The 22,264-nt window shown below is 38.2% G+C and overlaps 1 pseudogene; it reads left to right on the forward strand.

Annotated features, from left to right (window-relative positions):
- Positions 1 to 1,239: 1,239 nt before the first annotated feature.
- On the forward strand, positions 1,240 to 2,334 carry LOC119540455 (annotated as a pseudogene).
- Positions 2,335 to 22,264: the final 19,930 nt, after the last annotated feature.

Here is a 22,264-nt window from a genome sequence, read left to right on the forward strand (position 1 = left end):
AATTAGTAGATTTTGCTCAGGTTAATGATTTTGTTATAAACCTACTCGTTGATGATGTCAGGTTAAGACAGCATGGTCAATTCAAGCATTGATGTATCTCCTTTGACTACAAATATACAGAAATGAAAGATAAAATTTCAAAAAGGAACAGAAAATTACTTAGGCAAGCTCAAAAATGAGACAGCACTGTGGACCAGAAATAGAACGCACAAAGTATAGAGCAGATAGCCCATACATCTTTTGGGTTCCAGGTACAGAAGCAAGAGATAATGTCCAGTGGTGAGTAAAAGGGACCAAAACTGCTCCAAGTAAGATGAGGGCAGAGCCAGGTCCACAGAAGCACTGCCCTACCCACCCTACCCCCCTTCCCTGCTCCATGGAAGGAAGTAGGAAAAATGCCCATCTCTGCCAGTGGTTATGGCCTAGAACAGGGCCCAGGTAGTGAAAGGTAAACATACATTAGATACTGTGCCATCAACCAGAATTGAAATAAACTGCTTACTAGCCCCGTGATTCATTCTACTGTATCCCTGACATTACCACAGGCCAAGGCCTGGAAATGTCTTTATAAGATGTAGTTCTGGGCAGGGCCCTGGAGAGCCAGATGGAGGGAGAAGGCATGAGTATGAAAAAAGGGAAACACTGCACAATAGCAAAAAAGAGCAATCCACCAAGAATATGTAGGAACAATATACTTAACAATATAGCATTGAAATAAAACAAAATGAGCAAATTTATAAGGAGATGTTGACACATTCACAGACAGATATTAATATTTTTCATGTGCTAGAACACATGTGTTACCAGGGCATCCAGAATATTTGCTAATTCCGACTCCCCAGATGCAATCAGCATGATGTCATCAATATAAGGGACTGCCATAATATCCTGCAGAAAGGCAAGACAGAGATTATTCCATAGAGATATAGAGATCATGACAAAGAGAGAGTCAGCCTGCTAGTTAAAAGTAAATGGTGCCTGGTAGACCTTATTAACAAATAAAGAGAAAAAAATTTCTCTAAATCAGTTGTTGCATACCAGGTCCCGGGGCATGCATGGATATAATTCTGTACAGACCCACATCCAGAACAGCAGCTGTAGTTGGAGTCACATCTTGATTAAGTTTATGATAAACCATTATCATGCTCCAAGACTCACCTGTTTTCTACACACCTCAAATAGGCTAGCTGAGTTAAGATGTAAGATTTACCGGTTAGAGGAGGCGAGTGCCGTCTCAAAATGGAGGTAAAACCACTGGGTGGCCACTCCCAGCCCAACTCCAGCCGCCTCTGCGAAGGGGAAGGAGGCCATGATCCAAAGAAAGCAGAGCAGTTGAGAAAACTGTTTATTGGTGGTTTGAGCTTTGAAACTACGGATGATAGTTTAAGAGAACATTTTGAGAAACGGGGCACACTCACAGATTGTGTGGTGATGAAAGACCCCCAACAAGACATTCCAGAGGTTTTGGTTCTGTGACTTACTCCTGTATTGAAGACTTGGGTGCAGTGATGTGTGCTCAACCACACAAGGTTGATGGTCATGTTGGGGAACCAAAGGGAGCTGTTTCTAGAGAGGATTCTGTAAGGCCCGGTGCCCATCTAACAATGAAGAAAATTTTGTTGGTGGTATTAAAGAAGAGACAGAAGAATGTAATTTGGGAGACCACTTTGAAAAGTATGGCAAGAGTGAAACCACAGAAGTTATGGAAGATAGGCAGAGTGAAAAAAAGAGAGGATTTGCTTTTTTAACTTTCACTGATCATGAAACAGTTGATAAAATTGTTGTTCAGAAATACCACACTATGAATGGGTGTAATTGTGACGTGAAAAAGGTCCTTTCTAAACAAGAGATGCAGTCTGGATCACAAAGAGGTCAGGGAGGTGGATCTGGCAACTTTATGGGCTGTGGAGGGAGCTTTGGCCATGGTGGAAACTTTGGTGGAAGAGGAGGCCGTGGTGGTGGAGGTGGCAGCAGAGGTGGTTATGGAGGAGGTGATGGTGGATATAATGGATTTGGAGGTGATGGTAGCAATTATGGCGGTGGTCCTGGTTATAATAGTAGAGGGGGCTATGGTGGTGGTGAACCAGGATATGGAACCAAAGTGGTGGATGTGGTGGTGGTGGTGGAGGATATGTTGGTTACAATGAAGGAGGAAATTTTGGTGGTGGTAACTATGGTGGTGGTGGGAAATATAATGATTTTGGAAATTATAGTGGGCAACAACAATCAAATTATGGACCCATGAAAGAGCACGGTTTTGGTAGAAGAAGCTTGGGCAGTCCCCATAGTGGTGGTTATGGATCTGGTGGTGGATATGATAGCAGAAAGTTCTAAAAACTCGAGAGAAAATGGCTACAGTTCTTAGCAGGAGAGAGAGTGAGGAGTTGTCAGGAAAGCTGCACAAAGGTTACTTTGAGACAGTCGTCCCAAATGCATTAGAAGAACTGTAAAAATCTGCCACAGAAGGAATGATGATCCATAGTCAGAAAAGTTACTGCAGCTTAAACAGGAAACCCTCTGTGTTCAGGACTATCATAGCCACAGTTTGCAAAAAGTGCAGCTATTGATTAATGCAATGTAGTGTCAATTAGATGTACATTCCTGAGGTCTTTTATCTGTTGTAGCTTTGTCTTTTTCTTTTCATTACATCAGGTATATTGCTCTGTAAATTGTGATAGTGGTACCAGGAATAAAAATGTAAGGAATTTTTAACTTCTCAATATTTGTGTAGTTCAGTTTCTGTACATTTTAGAACAGAAACGTAACAAAATGCAGTCTTGAAGGTGTTTCCTTGTGAGTTAACTAGCAGATCATTGTTAATTACTATTTTGTATGAAATTTTGCTAAAGTTCACTGTAAAGAAACACTTGCTGACTTGAAGTTTAAGGGGACTCTATTCTCCCCATTTTCAAACCATGATATGAAAGGCACTGACATGTGGAGAAAACAGATAATTGGTATGTTTGCAATGTGTGTTTTAGACAATAACTAGGATTGGGTATTAAAATTAGCATATTTGTGAATTTAATAGCGTTAAGATTTACCATCAAATGAAAAGTCTCAAAATTCCTATGTGGTTTTTGTGCATTTTCTTCAAAAAAATGTGATAATTATTTTAGTATGTTAGCTTTGCTAAAAGTCCTAGCTGTATTTAGAAAATCTCTTTTCTGCATTTACCTTGATCACACTTGAACTGCTGCTGTAATATTATTTGGGTGTAAAGAAGGCCACTATCCTCTGCTTAAATTCTAAAATGGGGTAGTGGGTTGTTTTTTTTTTCTTTTTTTGCCACTTAAAAATTTTAAAAACTTACCAAAATACGGGACCACTAAGCCTGCTGTATTCAAGCATATTAGTGGCTACGTTTGTTTTCCTTTCTAAAGCACAAGAGGCCCATAAATCTTCAGTTATTTTCCTGAGCTTAATATTTTTTTAATTGATACAAGCTCTCAGAGCAAGAGAATAAAAATCATGCATAATTGAACTCTTACTTGACTAGCTTGCTGTCCTATTGGCACCCTGTGCATTTTACTGGATAAAGCCAAGGATAGGCTAGGTATAATCATCCAAAATAACTTAATGCAGTAGAAATGTAGCACAGTTGTTTAGTACAAGCTTCTCACTGCCCAAAGTTCTGAATTGGATTTTGGATAGTCTGAATTCTTACTCTCACTTTAATTCTGAAAGAACACACTGTTATTCCATGTGTAGGTTTCAACCTAAATCATGTTGGTATGGATTATCAATTTGTTTGCAAGACCCTGCTTGAGAAGACTTTTGGATAACAGGAATCATATATATGAAAACCAATGTCTACTGTTTTGCACCAGCTAGTGCTTATAATTTGATTTGAGCCCTAAGTATGTGCCCTGCTGTTATTTTTTTCTTTGGCAGTTGAACATTGAAATTGAAGACTCTTTTTGTTTTAAGAAGTACTAAGCAAAACAAGCAATAAAAAGGGGAACAGGGTGTGCTAGTGTTTGAATATACTCTATCTCATTGCTCTAATTCTGTGCCTGTACGCATTATTAATATTTGGATGCATGAAATGCCAGCATGGAAATCGGTCTTCACAGATATCGCAGTTTTGCAGAAAACATTCACAAAATCAATAAATAGAGGGCATTCCATTTGTTAATGGGCATATGTAAATAAACAGCATTAGAAAATAGGTTAATATTACAAAATGGTTAAGTCCTTAACTTCAAGTGTGGTTATATAAATGGACACTGTCAACATTCTTAACTTAAACTTGGGTACTTGGTCAAAGTAATGCTTGGGAAGCATTTTATTAAAATTGAGCTAAATTGTCTCGTTCTTTTATTCATATAATAAAGGTTGAAAGAACAGGGGAAGAGATTAACATTTCCTTTTTTTTTTTTGTCAAATTGACACAACCTTGACATTATCCTTTAATGGCATATGAGGATAATTGTACTGTTAACAAACTTTCCATGTTCTGGAATTAGTTTAATAGTGAAAATATTTCCAGTAAGTTGATGTTTGCAACCTATAAGCATGTGAAGACTGTATGTGACCTGTTTATAAGTTGTATTATTAGCTTAGTTCCTGTGTACAGTGTGAAAAGTAAGTGATGAAGAGAGTGATTTAACCAGTTTTAAAGAACCTAAGTTGTGCTTTTTAAGCACAATGTGGATCAAAGGACACTCCCTAAGACAGGACTTCAGCAACCTTTTGAGTATGGACAGGTCAGCATAAATAAAGAATGACAAGGCAGAAGCAAGAGCTTCAACTACAGAGAAGCGAAGGCATAAGATACTATGGTAATAGTGAGCACCTTTCCAAAGGCTAGTTGCTTATCATAACTGAAATGTTAAAGAAAGTCTAGCAAGAGCTCTTCACCTTTTGGAATATCAATGAGAGATAGTTGCCACAGTCACTAGGTCTGGCATTTAGACCTGCAAGGAAGGGCAGTAAGCATTAGGTTGAATGAGAACCCTACTTGCCAAAATGAGGCATATCTTTCCGACCGTCTTAAATACAAAGGTTTCTGGCTGGGGTAAGTTTTGTAGCTCACAGTAAAACCTGATGATGCCATTTGTTTCCCTACAAATTTGTGTTACATATTTTAAATCTACTCATCCTTCTTTGATAGATGTGTTGGCAAAATTCTTAACTTTGAAAACTTTTTATTGAAATCACATCTAGTACTTTTTAAATGTTAGTTAAAATTTCCCTGCAGTACCCATGAGTGTTCATCACAAGTTAGAGGTGGCTCTTCACATGTACAATTCATTGTTAGTGTCTTGAAGGTAGAGTCTGTTTTTGGTAAGGGAAACAGAATGACCTCAAATTTTATGAAAAAAAGTCTGTAAGAAAGTGACTTGTAACAGAAGCATTTAAGCTACCGATCCTCATTTTAGGAAAAAACTTGGAATGAACTTTCAAAGTTATCAGTTTATATACATACAAAAATGGTCTGCAGTCAAGTAGCCTCATATATAATTTCTCTTAAATATAAAGTCAGGGTACTGTTATTTGGACCACAAGGGTGAATTCTTGGTTCCTTTTTTTTTTCCTCCTATTAACTGGAAGCATTGGAAGTCTACAATAATGCTAATTTTTAAAAGATACTTTTCCTAAAGGATAATTAAAGTATTACACAGTTATCATTTAAATCAGTTGCTGATTGTTCATAGGGGCTATTTTTGCTGCTCCAAAAGGGAATATTAAACATTAAGAATTAATGTTAAGTCTTAAAAACAACAACAACAAAAAAAACTGGGCAAATATACTAAAAATATAAACTAGTTTCTAAATTATAAACAAATTAAGCTGCTACGTAAACCTGAGTTTTACTACTGAATCTCTCAGGGCTGAATACACGTCACCATAGAATGAAACGTTGAATAAGGTCAATAGCCTTATTATTTACCATGGTTTTAGTGAAGCAAATTTCCTATAGTAGGAGACATTTTCTCTCTTTTTTAAGTGATACTGTCCTTTCCAGTCCATCTCATTTCTATATGAAATAAAGTGATTTTATTAAAAAAAAAAAGATTTATCAACTCTGCATCTTTTAAATCTTTCATCATGTACCAATTTCTTGTATTTCTTCAGGAATGTTGTGTTCCTTTTAATTTATTATTATATTTTATTATTTTGATAGGAAGAGGCAGTTTTAGGGTCTTCTACTTGCCCTTTCCTACCAGAGTAGCCATTTCTCTGCAAGTCTAGAAACTAATCGGGGGATTCTACCAGGAGCTAATATGTCTGCTACAATTATGCTTCAGGCACTAAGGAAATAAACATGGGGGTGGGTTCAGCAACTCTTTGGACAGACTCAGGCCCAAAATCCACTTATTACTTCACCTCCATGGCTGCTTTATGACCACCATGTCATTTGCGACCCTTAGAAATTAGCAGCAATTCAGAGCCAGTATTCAGTATTCACTAAAAGCCTAAAAATGTCTTTATTCCAATGACAAGTCACCCTGGTAAACAGCTACAGGTCCCTTTTGGAAAGGTTAGAAGGAAGATTCATTATATAAATTTTTGGAAATGTAGCTGATCCCTTTTTCAAGCAGGCTTTGCCTCCCCTTCATTTAGGGAGTTCTGGGTCTACGAATTGTCTCAGGTCTGGGAATTGTGTGAGAGATCGTGGTTTACTATTTTGGTGATGACACAGATCAGGTCTCTGTTCACCAGAGTTAGAGTTTTACTGTTTATTCATATCAAGTAAGACTTTCATAGGCTGCATGTCTATTTCAATCATAGGGACAACATGATGAATTCACCAACACGGAAGCTCTTTGTGAGTTAAACTGTCCTGATTGCTGCTACCCATTAGAGTAACTAACTACACACATCTTGTTGCTGGTGGTTAATTGCTGCCATCATCACTGAAGAAAGGATCCAATTATCCCATAGAATTCAGGGAGAATTTTCAGTGGCAGCATCTGTCACTGTCATCCTTGGCCTGCAGAGAAGAATCACTACAGAGACTTTCAAGGATGCTGGTGCTCCCCTCACTAATATATTTTTCAAAGCCTTGGTGAAAGGAATTTCTGCTGGACCCAGTAGAGAACAGAGTTAAGGGATGGGTGGCCAGGCCACACGTAATAAATCTCCAGCAGTCTTACCTCTCTATGCCTTTGGTTTTCTTCCTCCATAGCTTACCAAGGAAGTTGTGGCATCTCAACTTTATTTAACATAGGCCACACTGAATCTAGGTTTCAATCAATCACCTGAGCAATCTGATGGAGACTACGTCTGAAAGCATGAAAGGTTTGGTATGATCTTGAGGGCAATCAGCTTTCCCCTGCAAAGAAATTACTCCAGTGGGTGTCAGTAAGATTCTTTAGACAAGAAGAGGCTAATGTCCTCAGACAGGGGAGGAAAGGCTGCTCCTGGTGAAAAGTGATGCTTGGTGGGATTCAGTGATTCAAGGAACACAGCTTTGCCAGTATCTAGCAGCATGCCCCAAAACCAGTTCTCAGGGTTCCGTTCTATCCGGATTAATAACCTAACTTTAACATGAGAGGCATAGCAAGGCTGTAAATTCATTCCATGTTGTAATTTACTACTAGGAGAATAAGATCTTAATTTTTAGAAATCACAGCCATGTAGCTACAAGAAGTAAGGGTTCTTTCACAGCAATTACAAAAGCTGGTTAATTTTACTAATATATAGTGTCCTTCTTTGTCTCTTTTAATTGTTTCACTTTTGAAGTCTAACTTGTCTGATATCAATATAGCTATTCCCGCTTTTTTCTGGTTGTTGTTTGCATGAAATATCTTTTTCCAACCTTTCACTTTCAGTCTATGTTTGTCCTTGTGTCTAAAGTGAGTTTCTTGTAGACAGCATATAGATGGGTCCTGTTTTTTAATCCATTCTGCCAGTCTGTGTCTTTTTATTGGGGAGTTTAATCCATTTACTTTTAGTATTATTACTGTAAGGGCAGTACTTTCTTCTACCATTTTGTTTTTTGGAATTTATATGTCATATCTTATTTTTTCCTCTCCTTTTACCTTTCCTGATAATCTTCATTTCTGCAGTCTTCTCCAACTCTCTCTCTCCTGTCTTTTCCTATCGGCCTGTAGCACTCCCTTTAGTATTTCTTGTAGTGCCAGTCTCTTATTCACAAACTCTCTCAGTGTCTGTTTGTCTGAAAATGTTTTACTCTCTCCCTCATTTTTGAAGGAAAGTTTTGCTGGGTATAGAATTCTTGGTTGGCAGTTTTTCTCTTTCAGTATCTTAAATATATCATGCCACTGTCTTCTTGCCTCCATGGTTTCTGCAGAGAAATCTGTACATAGTCTTATTGACCTTCCCTTGTATGTGATGGATTGCTTTTCTCTTGCTGCTTTCAGAATCCTCTCTTTGTCTTTGACATTGGACAATCTGACCAGTAAGTGTCTTGGAGTAGGTCTATTGGGATCTATTCTATTCGGGGTACGTTGTACTTCTTGAATCTCTAATTTTCTGTCTTTTATAAGAGTTGGGAAATTTTCAGTGAATATGTCTTCTATTACTCTTTCTGCCCCTTTTCCCCTCTCTTCTCCTTCTGGGATACCCATAACACGTATATTTGTGCGTTTCATGTTGTCACTCAGCTTCCTAAGACCCTGCTCATATTTTTCCATTTTTTTCACCATCTGTTCTTTTGTGTGTATGAATTCGAATGACCTGTCTTGCAGTTCACTGATCCTTTCTTCTGCCTGTTCAAATCTACTGTTGTGTCCCTCCATTGTATTTTTCATCTCCTCCATTGTGGCCTTCATTCCCATGAGTTCTGCCATTTGCTTTTTTAAGTTTATGAATTCTTCTTTATGGTCAGCCAGTGTCTTCTTTATATCCTTCAGCTCTTTTGCTATATCTTCCTTCATTTCATCAAATTTATTTAGCATTAGTTGCCTCCAGTCCTGTGTCTCAGCTGAGCTATTAGTTTGTTCCTTTGGCTGGTCCATGTTTTCTTGTTTCCTGGTATGGCTTGTTATCTTAAGTTGTCTAGGCATCTGGTTTTCTTGATTAGTTTATTTTGGAGCTTGTTTTCTGTCTTTTACCTAGTGGTTTTCTTGTTGGTTGGCTTTGTTCTCTGGCCTCTGTTATTCAGTTCAACTTATTCTAGACCTCTAACTTAGGTTCTATTTAGTTGATCAGAACTTTCCCCCCTTGTTTTTTCTGTTTCTTACTCTGCCTCTATGTAACCTTTTTGTGAGTGGGTCTCCTCAGATATGGTCGACCCTAGTCAGATTTTCCCAGTCTAGTGAGGCCCAGGTCTCATTGGGAGGGTATGGAGTTTTCCTGAGAATGAGACCCTCCTATGAGGCCTTTAGAATTGGTGCTTTTCCTCTCCTGTCCAGCAGGTGGTGCTGGCCAGCCCGCAGCTCCCCCACCAGTGTAAGGAGGTATAGAGCCTTTAGTTCTCCTGGTGACTCTGAGCCTGTCAGGGGTGTGGCTGACTGAAGACGGAATCTGAATTCCAGCCCCTAGGGTCTGAATTCCCAGAAGGAGGACTGCCAGTTGAGCTGGACCTTCCTCCACTCTCCCAATCCTCAGAACTCCAGTTGTCTCTCAGGGGCACTATTCCCTTCTCCCCTCTCCTCTTTGGGGCCTCTCCAGATAGATTCCTTGGTCAGCCTGAGTTGCCAACTAAAGATGGGGGCGGAGGCCTTCAGTAGTGAATACGGAATTCAAAGACACTGTGAGTGCTCTGTCTCCCCCAAGCCCAGCCTATTCCCTCAACCTGGGCTTTCCGATAGAAAATAACCACATATATTACTTTTAGATTTAAAAAAAAAAAAATAGAAAAGAAATCAAGAAAAGGAAAAAAGAGGGGGGGAAGGGTCTCTTTTAAAAGTCTTTCCCCAGCCTGGAAGTTTTGTCAGTGTCAGAATAGAGCATTTAAAGATATGCTTTGGGCTATTGTCTGATAATTACTCTCCAACCCCTTCAGTTCCACCCCTGTGGGGGGCTATTGAAATGCAAAATGATAAGGGATCAGTGAGAAGCCAGAAGGGACAAAATGTAGGGGAAAAAAATGGCTTTTCTGGAGTCTGGGAATGGGTGCCCGCTTTTATGTGCCCCCACTTCTCAGAGCCCAGCCCTTCTTTAGCACCCCAGCTCCCAAAGTTAGTTAATTAATTTGTTAATTAATTCTGCAGTTGAGGCTGGGTTGAGCCTCCCTTCTTGCCCTAAGCAGATTGCTGTTTTTTGGTTTTTTTCCCCCCCTTTCAGGGAGCTGGCAACAAGGCAGTCTGTGAGGTCTGGGTGGGAAGGGGCGCCAGACCCCTGGTCTGGGGAACTTACAATGTTCGCTGCGATCTCAGCTTTTCCTCCAATTCCAAACTTGTGTCCAATGTGTGACTGGTTACTGGAGACCCTGAAAACACTGTTTCATGTAGTTCTTGGGTAATTGCCAGCTGCTCTAGGGAAGAGATGAAATTCTGCTCCTTACCACTCCGCCATCTTGCCCTACCTCAGCTGGTTAATTTTAGTAACATTCAAAGCAATCCTATTCAAAATCCAGACAGGTCAGTGATGACTTAGATTTCTTGCTTTGAGATATACGATTGTTATCCACTAGCCTTAGAGAGGTGGTGTGTAGAGATTTTGAGAGGTTGTTGAGGAAATGGTTTATCCTCCTGGCCAAAGCACTATGGCCTCTAAGCTTAGGTCTCAGCCACTCAGATGAGCCAATGCAACAATTTTAGCATCATTTATGATCAATGGCTAATAAGTACAAACAAATTACTTGCACAACAATCAATGCTAATGACTAAATTGGGCAAATTAAATGAATCAGCAGGGCAGAATTAATTAATTTCAAAAGTCTGAAATCCAGATGCCCCCCACTGGCTTGGGTGTTACTTAACAGTGAGTCATGTAACCTCTATTTAGAATATTCAAAATAACACTTGTATTGTGACTTTATGACAAAGCAGGAAGGATGAATGCCTTTGGATTTTCACTGCATTGTATTCAAGGAAACCTTTTGAAAAAGACATCCTTGATGAAGATGAAAATGGTTAGGTTCACTTATACAATTATACCATAATTGTTAAAATACTAGTTTGATTTTCTTTGGTTTAATCATGGTTTCTATTAACCATACTGACAGTGATATCATCAAACATAAGCACATTCCAATGCTCCCCACTTTCACCCTCATCACTTCAAGATTCATAAAAAGAAATAATCTTCCCCCAGTTCAGAGCAACAATCTCCTCCTCTTTCCCTTTCTTTGGAATACTGCTTTATTATTGTCCCCTCTCTTCTTTTCCTCTCTATAGCCTGGCTTTCACTCTACAAGCAAGTTCATATCTGTTCCACACAAAAGCAAGCAAAAGTTTTCTGTGAAGCTTAATTCTCCTTTTGCTATAGTCCAATTTTTCCATTTTCCTCTTCAGTCAAGCTTTTTCAAAGAATAATGTGCCATGCAAGTAAATATATCTCTAATTTCTAAATGATCCTTAACCACGGAATCTCTCTTCTAACACTGTCATTCCACTTACTCGTGTGTTTCTAAATATTCAGTTCTTATATGAGCTTTCTACCCTCTATAACATTTGATCACTTCTTCCTCCTTGAATTCTTTGTTCCCTAGGCATCTACCACTCCATACTTGCTTTTCTCTCATCTCTTTAATTGTTTCATCTTGGTCTTCATCACTAATTCTCTCTTCACTCATCACTTAAATGTTAATATTCATCAGGGTTTTATCTTCAATATTTTTCTTTTCTCAATCTCTATCTTCTTCTTAAATGAGCACATTCATCACCGTGTCTTAATTTGTACCTATATAATGATAACCCCTTAAACTGTGTTTCTAACATAGACCTTGCCCTAAAATCTAATTGCCCCTGAAATTTTTCCACCTAAATGTCCCATGAGTTGTCAAAGTCAACATGTACTAAATAACTCATTACCTGCTCCTTCCAATTTCTTCATCCAATTTTATTTAATCCATTGGTAGTTCAACATCAACCCAGTCCCCCGAGCTTCAAATTCAAAAATATTTCTAGTCTTCACTTTCTCCCTCTTCTACTACTTCTAATTAAACATCAAGTCCTATCTATCTCATCTCTCAGATTTCTCTTGAATCTAGCCCTTTCTGGTTATTGTTATTGCCACTGTCTTAGGTCTGTCTTTTACCATCTCTTACATGGACATTTGTGATAACTTCCTGCTCTTTCAGTCTTCCCCCTCTCCAGTCTCTTCTGTATCTACTATGTGAATTGTCTTATTAAAATGCTAATCTGACACTTCTCTGCTTTCAACCTTGCTGTGGTTCCCCAAAGCCCAAGCCCAAGCTCTTTACATTGGCATTCAAGGCCCATGATGAACTGGCTCATGAATGTCCCACCAACTTCTTTCAACAAGATTGAACTATCTCTTCTCTGAGCTTACATTGCTGTTCATGTCTCTCTGCCTTTGTTCATGCTATTTCTTCTTCCTAGTGTACTTGCTCCAACTAGTCCATCTGATAGACTCCTAGCTATACCTTAAAACCTCTTCTGAGAAGCTCCTTGCTTGCAGAGTCAATCCGTAATTCCTTTGTGCTACCTGCTTACCATCTACAAGCTTCTATTATTGCAGTTACCATAGTATTGATAATTACTTATTCACATTCTTTCTCAGACACTACACTGTAAATTATTTGAGGACAGAAGCTTTGACTCATCTGTTTTCCATGATTTATCATAGTGCTTAGCACATAGTAGGTGTTCTACAAATATTTATTGAATTGAATTAATGCAATGCAGACCTCTAGCAAAAGCGTGGTATTTCACAACTAAACAGTAGATCAACTTGACTTAATAATGCAACAAAACTTCACTGACATGTGGTGTGTGCCAACTGTGCTGGCTTCTGAGAATAGAGAGTAAATGAGAACACACAGCCCTCGCCCACATGGAGTTAGGGTGGCTTCTTCTCCTCCCTGCTGAGACTGTGGCTTCCTGCTCTCCAGGTTGCCTGCTTTCTCTCCTCTTTGTTTCTTGTGGCTTGCTTGAATTCTGTGCTAATCTAAATTCCTCACGAACACCTTCCATCACCTGCTCATTGATCCATGGCCTGTTCTTTTGACTGAATTGCATTTTAAAGGCTCCGGGTTTGACTTTGCTCCTCCTAACGCCGACTGCCGTGAAACGATCTCCGTCCCAAGTGACCATCATTCATGTTTTCCCTAAAAAATACAAAGTACCTACAGTGTTAACACAAATAAGCCCTATGTCATATTGGCAAACATGGTAGATCCAAGACCAGTAGACCAGAAATAGCCTGCCTCTTATTATCTTATGCGGTCATGTGCACCAAATGGGAATATTTCTTTCCTCAAAGGTGGGAACTGAGTCAGAGGCCATCTGTGTGGCCCTTGCTCACCAGTCCTGAGCGGCCAATAATTAATTTAGGCCGAATGTAATTACTCCCTTGTTAACAGTAGTTTTTCTGCACTTTCCTCCATTGGCTCTGGAGACAGTGTTGAGTGTGATGTATGACTCCTGGCACAGAATGAAACCTGAGCATGTGAAAGGCCACAGACAGGGAGAAGCTGCTTTGTGCCTTGCTAATGAATTTATGGTTCAACACTCTTATCTGCAGCACAGTAGAGAAGCTTCTTAAAGAGCATTAGACCTGCTGGAAAGGAGAAACAGGACAGGGAAAGCTTCACTTTCTTTGACCTTTTGAATCTTATCACCTCAGTTTGCACTTTGAAACAATTTACACTGCTCTAAGAGAAAGGGAGTAAAGTGCTTTTTGAAGAGAGAGAGAGAGGGATAAAGAAGGGAGGCTATTCACAGCCAACTGATTTTTTTTTTTCTCAAGTGTTATAACATCAAACCCATTGAAAATATTTCAATATGCAAAATTTTCTTATGACTAATGAAAGATCATTCAGTTACTGTGTCATCAATCAATGTATTTTTGTGTTGTGATCCTTCTGTATCTGCTTTATATACAAATTTTATGAAATGGGCAATGTTTTTTTTTCTGAAGGCAAGAATTGAGAGTATTTCGTTAGCATTCATGTCACATAGTAAAGGCATATAGAGGAAAGGAAGGGAGAAGGAAGTGAGAAAAGGAGAGAGGGAGGGAGGGAAGAAAGAAAGGAAGAGTGGAGGAAAGAAGAAGGGGAGGAAGTAAAGAAATTAGTGAGGGATGGAGGGAGGGAGGGAAGAAGGAAGGAAGGAAAGAAGGAAGGAAGGAAAGAAGGAAGGAAGGAAGGAAATGTAAATTTCACTGAGTACCTATTGGGTACCAAAGTTAGGCAAAATGGTGGTCCCCTGCCCTCATCCACAACATATATTTGTGCATTAGGACTGTGGACAGCCAGGCCAATCCTTTCTTTCCTAAAGAATATTAGAGGCAAGCTCTCAGATTTCCAAATAGTCCATGTGGACTCTACTTCACTCTTACCTTCTTCCACATATTCATGGGGCACATCTCACAGAGATCTCAAGAAACGTAGACATGATGAACGAAAGGACTGGTTCTCTTTTTTAATGAGTCATGAGAAACACAAGTTATTGTTAAACTCAATCATAAATTAATTAGAAGATTCTAACATGGGTTTTTAAATTTCTTCACACAATATAACTGCTGAAAATTATTTTCTACCTAAAATAAAACTGTTTAAAAACATGATTTGGAGCTAAGGTGTGGCTTGTGTCAGTGCTTTCCAGACAGAGACCACCTGTGGTTGAACAGATGGAGTTTATTGGCGTGCTGCAGTGAGGGAGAACGACCACCATAGGGATGGTGGGGTGTCCCAGTAAGAGGCTGTTAGAGGTAAATTTTATAGGATTTGGACGTGTGTTAGGTGATTTTGGGGGAGAGTTCATGGAAGGATATTGTGCTCTGGATTGGATGCTGTCAGGAGGTGGGGATAATTCAATAATTGAATATTTAATAACTCTCATTTAGTAGGAGGGAAGACTAGTGAGGATAACTCTGTAATGGGTAAAGAAACAGCAGTCCTTCATGTTAGCAAAGATATGGGCATATTTGATCATTTTTGTGGTTTGGAAATAATCATGTTTTGCTTGTGTTCAGACATGATTTTGGAGTGATCTTATTTTTGTCTTGATCCACCGTGATCACAGAGTGGCCTTGTCTCATGCTTGACTTTTTTTGAGTGTGTATGTGTTCATTGATGCTAATTCCCTTTTTTTTAAGTTTCTTTTTTTTAATTGAGATTGTTCACATACCATACAATTATCCAAAGATCCAAAGTGTACAATCAGTTGCCCCTGGTACCATCATACAGCTGTGTATCCATCAATATGATTAATTTTTTTTCAATTTTTAGAACATTTTCATTACCCCAGAAAAGAAATAAAGACAAAAAAGGGAAACTCAAATCCTCCCATACCCCTAACCACCCCCCCTCCATTATTGATTCATAGTATTGGTATGGTACATTTGTTACTGTTGATGAAAGAATGTTAAAATCCTGATTGTAGTATATCATTTGCAATAGGTATATATTTTTTTCCTGTATGCCCCTCTATTATTAACTTCTAGTTATAGTGTCATACATTTGTTCTAGTTCATGAGAGAGATTAATATTTCTACTGTTAGCCACAGACATTGTCCACCACAAGATTCACTGTTTTATACATTCCCATCTTTTAACCTCTAACTTTCTTTCTGGTGATGTACATGACTCTAAGCTTCCCCTTTCCACCTCATTCACACACCATTCAGCACTGTTAGTTATTCTCACAATGTGCTACCATCACCTCTGTCCATTTCCAAATGTTTAAGTTCAGCCTAGTTGAATATTCTGCTCATAATAAGCAACCACTCCCCCTTCTTTAGCCTCATTCTATATCCTGGTAACATATATTTCATGTCTATGAGTTTACATATTATAATTAGTTCCTATCAGTGAGACCCTGCAATATTTGTCCTTATGTGTCTGTCTTATTTCACTCAATGTAGTGCCCTCAAGGTTTCTTCATCAACCCATTTTTTTAAAGACTCTTTTGTTAACACCCCATACATTCATTCCTAAATAAATAATCATTGGTTCCCTGTATAGTCCTGTATTTATGTATTCACCACCATCACCACTATCTATATAAGGACATCTCCATTTCTTCCATGAAGAAGGAGGAAGAGTCAAAGAAGGTAGAGAGACAAAAGAAAAGAAAGAAGAAAGAGAAAACAAAACAAAACAAAAAAGAAACAAAACATGACAGCTAGAAAACAACAAAAGGAAAGAAAGCATTAAACTAAAGTAGAATAAAGAGTCAGACAACATCACCAATGCCAAGAGTACCATACCCTTCCCCTATGTCCCCCTCCCCCCTCATATGCGTTTAGCTTTGGTGTATTGTGTTTGTTACATTAAGGGAAGCATAATGCATTGTTTCTGTTAACTATAGTCTCTAATTTTCATTGATCATATTTTCCCCCCAATCCCACCCCATTTTTAACACCTTGCAATGTTGACATTCATTTGTTCTACCTCATGCAAAAACATATTTGTACCTTTTATCACAATCGTTGAACATGCTAGGTTTCACTGAGTTATACAGTCCCAGTCTTTATCTTCCCTCTTTCCTTCTGGTGTCCCACATGCTCCTAACTTTCCTCTTTCAACCATATTCACAGTAATCTTTGTTCAATGTACTTACATTGCTGTGCTACTATCTCCCAAAATTGTGTTTCAAACCTCTCACTCCTGTCTTTTCCTTTCTGTCTGTAGTTCTCCCTTTAGTGTTTCCTGTAGAGAAGGTATCTTGTTCACAAACTCTGTCATCTGTTTGTCAGAGAATATTTTAAGCTCTCCCTCATATTGGAAGGACAGTTATGCCGGATATGGGATTCTTTGGTTGGTGGTTTATCTCTTTCAGTATCTTAAATATATCACCCCACTTCCTTCTTGCCTCCATGGTTTCTATGGAGAAATCCACACATAGTCTTATCAAGCTTCCTTTGTATGTGATGGATCGCTTTTCTCTTGCTACTTTCAGGATTCTCTCTTTATCTTTGACATTTGATAATCTGATTATTAAGTGTCTTTCTGTAGGCCTATTCAGATTTATTCTGTTTGGGGTATGCTGCACTTTTTGGGTCTGTAATTTTATGTCTTTCATAAGAGATGGGAAATTTTCATTGATTATTTCCTCTATTATTGCTTCTGCCCCTTTTCTCTTCTCTTCTCCTTTTGGGACACCCATGACACATAAATTCCTGCATTTCATTTTGTCATTCAATTCCCTGAGACATTGCTCATATTTTTCCATTCTTTTCTCTATCTGTTCTTTTGTGTGTACGCTTTCAGATGCCTTGTTCTCTAGTTCCTGAGTGTTTTCTTCTGCCTCTTGAGATCTGTTGTTGTATGTCTCCATTGTGTCTTTCATCTCTTGTGTTGTGCCTTTCATTTCCACAGATTCAGCCAGTTGTTTTTTTGAACTTTTGATTTCTACCTTATGTAGGCCCAGTGTTTTCATTATACACTTCATCTCTTTTGCCATATCTTCCCTAAACTTTTTGAATTGATTTAGTAATAGTTGTTTAAATTCCTGTATCTCAGTTGAAGTGTAAGTTTGTTCCTTTGGGCCATAACTTCATTTTTCTTAGTGTAGGTTGTAGTTTTCTGTTGTCTAGGCATCTGTGTTCCTTGGTTACCCCATCAGATTTTCCCAGCCCTGAATGGAAGCAGTAGTATCAAGTCTCCCTGAGGGTGAGTCTTAGAAGAGTGATACACCCTGTGAGGCCTCAGGTCACTGTGCTTTTCTGCCCAGCAGGTTGGCACCTGTCAGCATGTAGCTCCAGACTATTGTAAGGAAAAGTGGCCTGTGGCTGTTTACCCCCAGGCTCTGGGGTCTGGTTCTGAATGGAAGGCAGGTAGTAGAGCTTGACACCACCTTCTTCCTCTTAGGGAAGATACATCCCCTAGGGAGAGGTCATTAACATTTGAATAGTCTCTCTGTCTCTGCTCTCTCCACCTTTGTCTGGGTCAGAGTGCAGGGAACTGAAAATGGCTGAGGCTTTCTCCACTGAGCCAAAAAAGGGACAGAAAGCCCCCTTTCAGGGCCAGTCTGTGCCCCCCCCCCCAGTTTTACCTGTCAGCCAGGGATAGTACTGGGTCCTCTGGGCTTCCCTGGACTTCCAGAGAGGTCCTCCAGCTCTCCAAGTTCAGTCATCACCAAAAGCCTCTGTCTACTTGTTGGGGATTCATAGCTTGTATTGAGCAGTCCACGTTTGTTAATTAAAACCCCAGTTGGAGCTCAGCTGAGCTATATTCGCTTGTTCGGAGAGTGCTGCTCTCTAGCACTGCAAGGCTTTGCAGTTTAGGCCATGGGGGGAGAGCGCTCCCAGCTTGGATCTGCGGTTTTTACTTACAGATTTTATGCTGCGATCTCATGCATTCCTCCCAATTCAGGTTGGTGTATGATGAGTGGATGGTCACATTTGTTCCCCCACAGTTATTCCAGATTATTTACTAGTTGTTCCTGGTTGTTTATTAGCTGTTCCAGGGGGACTAACTAGCTTCCACTCCTTTCTATGCCACCATCTTCCTCTCATGCTTGATTTTTTAAATTGTTTATCTTCAAGAGGAGAAAATTAAGTCCCAGCTGAAAGTTCCAGGGCAACTCCCAAATGTCAAGGGTTGCATTTCTCTTCCTCATTTGGAAGCCAGAATTCACTTACGTAGAGAAAAAATGATAGAATTTTGGTTTATAATTTAGAAGTCAAAATAAAGAGGCAACTGTGTTTCCATTTTCCGAAAGCCTATAATGGGCACCTAGTTTTTTTAAAGATAAATGAATGTGTAATGAATAGAAAAGCTAGTTATCTTGAGATATAGCTAACCCTGTCCACTTGATAAAAGACAAAAAGTATAATCTACTTGTTAGGACATGCTGTGAATCACCTGCATATTCACATTTTTATATTATCATAATTGTTTTTAATCTGTGATGATATATTGATAAGTTGACAGAGCAATTGAAAATTCAAGGTTCTAAATAAATAATATGGTATAAATCTTGCATTTGGAATGAGATAAGTAATATATACATCTGCTGAAAATAAAGGGGAATCTTATTAGTATGAGGGATTTTAAATGGGATAGAGCTTATAGTAGTATTCCAGGATTTAGGACAGCTCTGTATAATGAAGTCTGGTTCAAAGCATGAACACAAAGTTGAGAACTCAGTCAGTTAGAGAATACTTGTCAATAATTCATAAAATCTAGTAACCAGAAAAATATTTTTCCTTTGAACTTATCCTCAAAAGTGCCTAACTTTTTAACTTCAATTTGCTAACATAGATTTGGCCTTAGGTTTTTGATTTTTTAAAAAATGTTTGAAATGTAGTTTAGAGAACAGCGATAAGACACAAACTGTGAAAGTAAAGCAAACTGAAAAAACCTAAGTGAATTCTGTGAACACTTCTAGACTAAACTGACCAAGTGAATGAGTTTGAAACATATTTGATATTATATTTAAAACTGACGTGTTACTTCTTAAATATTTAAATTTGAGGTTAAAGGAATTCCTCAAAGATTCCTAGAATTACTTAAATCTTCAAGAATGGAGTAAATTGTTATTCCTGAGAATTTTGCTGAAGTGCTTGATACTGGACAATTAGAAAATATTTCCAAACTCTTTCCAAATATTTCAAATTTTAGATGTGGCCAAGTACCACATCATTTTGGAGCAAGAAATTAAAGCTTATTGTGTACTGAAATCTTCCTTCATACAGCAATCATATAATTCCTCTACAGTAAATACATCCATGTTTGGGGACATTTTACTTCAAAAATGGCCTCAAACATGAACTACCATATACTATTTCTATCAAAAGGTCAGGGTCCTGTAAGAAAATGCAGTTTGCCTGAGTAGGCTCAGAAGAAACACTGATATTTAGTCTTCAAAAATTATCACAAAAAGGATGCTGATTTAAGTCAGATTGACCTATTTTGGGCACAAATCCCTAGAATGTTCCTTTTCGACTTTCCCAGATCTGAGTTGAAAATAAATGGGACATTGTGGTAATCCTGGCAAAAAAAAAAAAAAAAAAGAAAAAAGCTGTTTTCAATATTTCTGCACATTGTGCAAATACTATTGGCAGAAAAGTTCTTTTGTCCATTTATGTAACAGTGGCATCTAAATAATAGAATATGTGAGTATGATATTGTATATCTTCAGAATGATTTAACCATTTTAAAGGAAAATCTAAAGCATGATGTGAATAACTGGCTTCACATCTAGAAAGCAGGAACATACTGACATCTTCATTATCCCCTATTTCAGAGAACATTGAAGTTAGTGGATCTAAGTGCCAGTGCAAACCCAGATGGGCCAAATTTCTTCTGGAACCTTTCCTTGGAGTCCAGGAATGGTTATTGCTGATTTTTTGAGCTTGAAGAACCCTCCCATATCTTCCCTAAACTACAGCTACAATTCCATGAGGGTGGTGGGTAGGGTAGGATTCTCAGGTGATGGAAAAGAAGTTCTATTTCAAGTACCATTAATGATGTCTTTTAAAAATTTGGGGTTATTTGAAACAGATAAAAGTTGAAGATTCTATTTAACAAGCATTTATATTGTGCCAGTCACTTTTCTAAGCACTTTATAAATATTAAGTCATTAAATATTCAAAACAATCCTCTATTTATCCAATTTACATTTTGGGAAATTGAGACACAGAGAAGATAAGTATTTTACTCAAAGTTACCTGGCTTATAAATGTCAGAATTCAAACCCAGGCATTCTGGCTGGCTTCAGAGTCTGAGCGCTTAAGTATCATGGTATGCACACAGGGTTTACCATTTGCACACATCAATTCTGCATCATGAGGATAGGCTACTGTGGAGCTGTAGTGCAACAGAAGATACTTCCTTAAATTTTAGTTAAATGAATAAATGAATGATCTGATAATGACATATGTAGGAATACAAAAAAGTTATAGGTATTTAGGCATTGCTTCCAATCCAATCCTTAACAAATATTTCAACAGGCTTCATGTTTTTCCCTTTCTTGTGATTTTTTTTTTTTTTTTTTGGTATTTTAAGTAAAATCAAGTACCTGCTTGGATAAGTGATTCAGTATTCCTGAAAATAAGTGTGCCATACTTTGTTACCAGGTTAGCAAAATCAGACTTGATAGAATGGGGGAAACACAGATGGAAGCGTGCAAGTTGGAAGAGAATGCTTCAAACAATTCTGATAGCTTAAAGGATGGGAAGGGGATGTTTCATTGATGTTGCTGACAAGTTGGGAATGTTAATTATAGACTGTTACAATTTGTGTTCTAGGCACACACATGGTGAGTTGTTATACATGACTGGCATTTAATGTGAGATTGTCTTCTAAACTTGCAACACAGTTACCAATTTCAGTTAATGACTGGCGCACAAAATAAGGACTTGTGAAACAATAATAAAAGTACTTAGTACTGTATAATATAGGCTGTATACATATGTACACATATATAATATACATACTGTATATTAGTACATATGCAATAAATGAAGCTCAAAGATTTTATTATTCTGTTTAAAATCCCAAGATATTTTGGATTAGCAGAACTAATTTTTAAAAGTAAATTTTGAAAGTTAGATTTTTATAAATCAATGCCCATTTTATACATTTAATTACCTTAAGGAAATTAAGTAAGATCTGTTGATATAATTATACTTTCAAATATTTGCTCTGAAAAGTAAATTCTCAAGTATCCAGGATAAACCAGATAATATTTTAAAAGTTCTTCCATATGAAATTAAAGGCGACTTCTCTCTCAAAGAATTTTTATGTAAACCCAAGGACAGAGACAGTGCTATTTTGTGATCTAAAACCAGAGAGTAACATTGGTTGAAAAAGTTTTCCCCTCTCCTTTTAGTGTGGATAATGGTGTAGATAGTGGAAGGAGAACTGGATAAGGGGAGAAGTCGTGGCTTAGGAGCCAACAGCAGAGGGTTCTATAGTATCCCATGCCACAGCACTTGAATCTTTCCTCTAGAAGACCAGAGATGGCCCCTCTAGTCCTTTCCTTAGGAAACAAACAGCCTTGATGTTCCTTTGAAAGTCAATCTGATGTATCACCCCTCCATTAAGGTATATCAATGTCTTCTCATCACTGTTTGACTAAACTCAGCAATCTTTAAGAAGACCTCTGAGTCCATGCATGATTTGGTCCTTCCCTAACTTTCTGCTTCATTGCTTACCATTCTACCTCTTCTCTTTGCTCCAGCCAGTCTGAAGATCTTCCAATTCTTTGATTCAGGGATGGTCTTTCCTGTCTCAGGGAACTTCTTGCATACTGTTCTTTCTGACTTAAAC

This window comes from Choloepus didactylus, chromosome 7, assembly GCF_015220235.1.
Source record: "Choloepus didactylus isolate mChoDid1 chromosome 7, mChoDid1.pri, whole genome shotgun sequence".
Classification (NCBI taxonomy): Eukaryota; Metazoa; Chordata; class Mammalia; order Pilosa; family Megalonychidae; genus Choloepus; species Choloepus didactylus.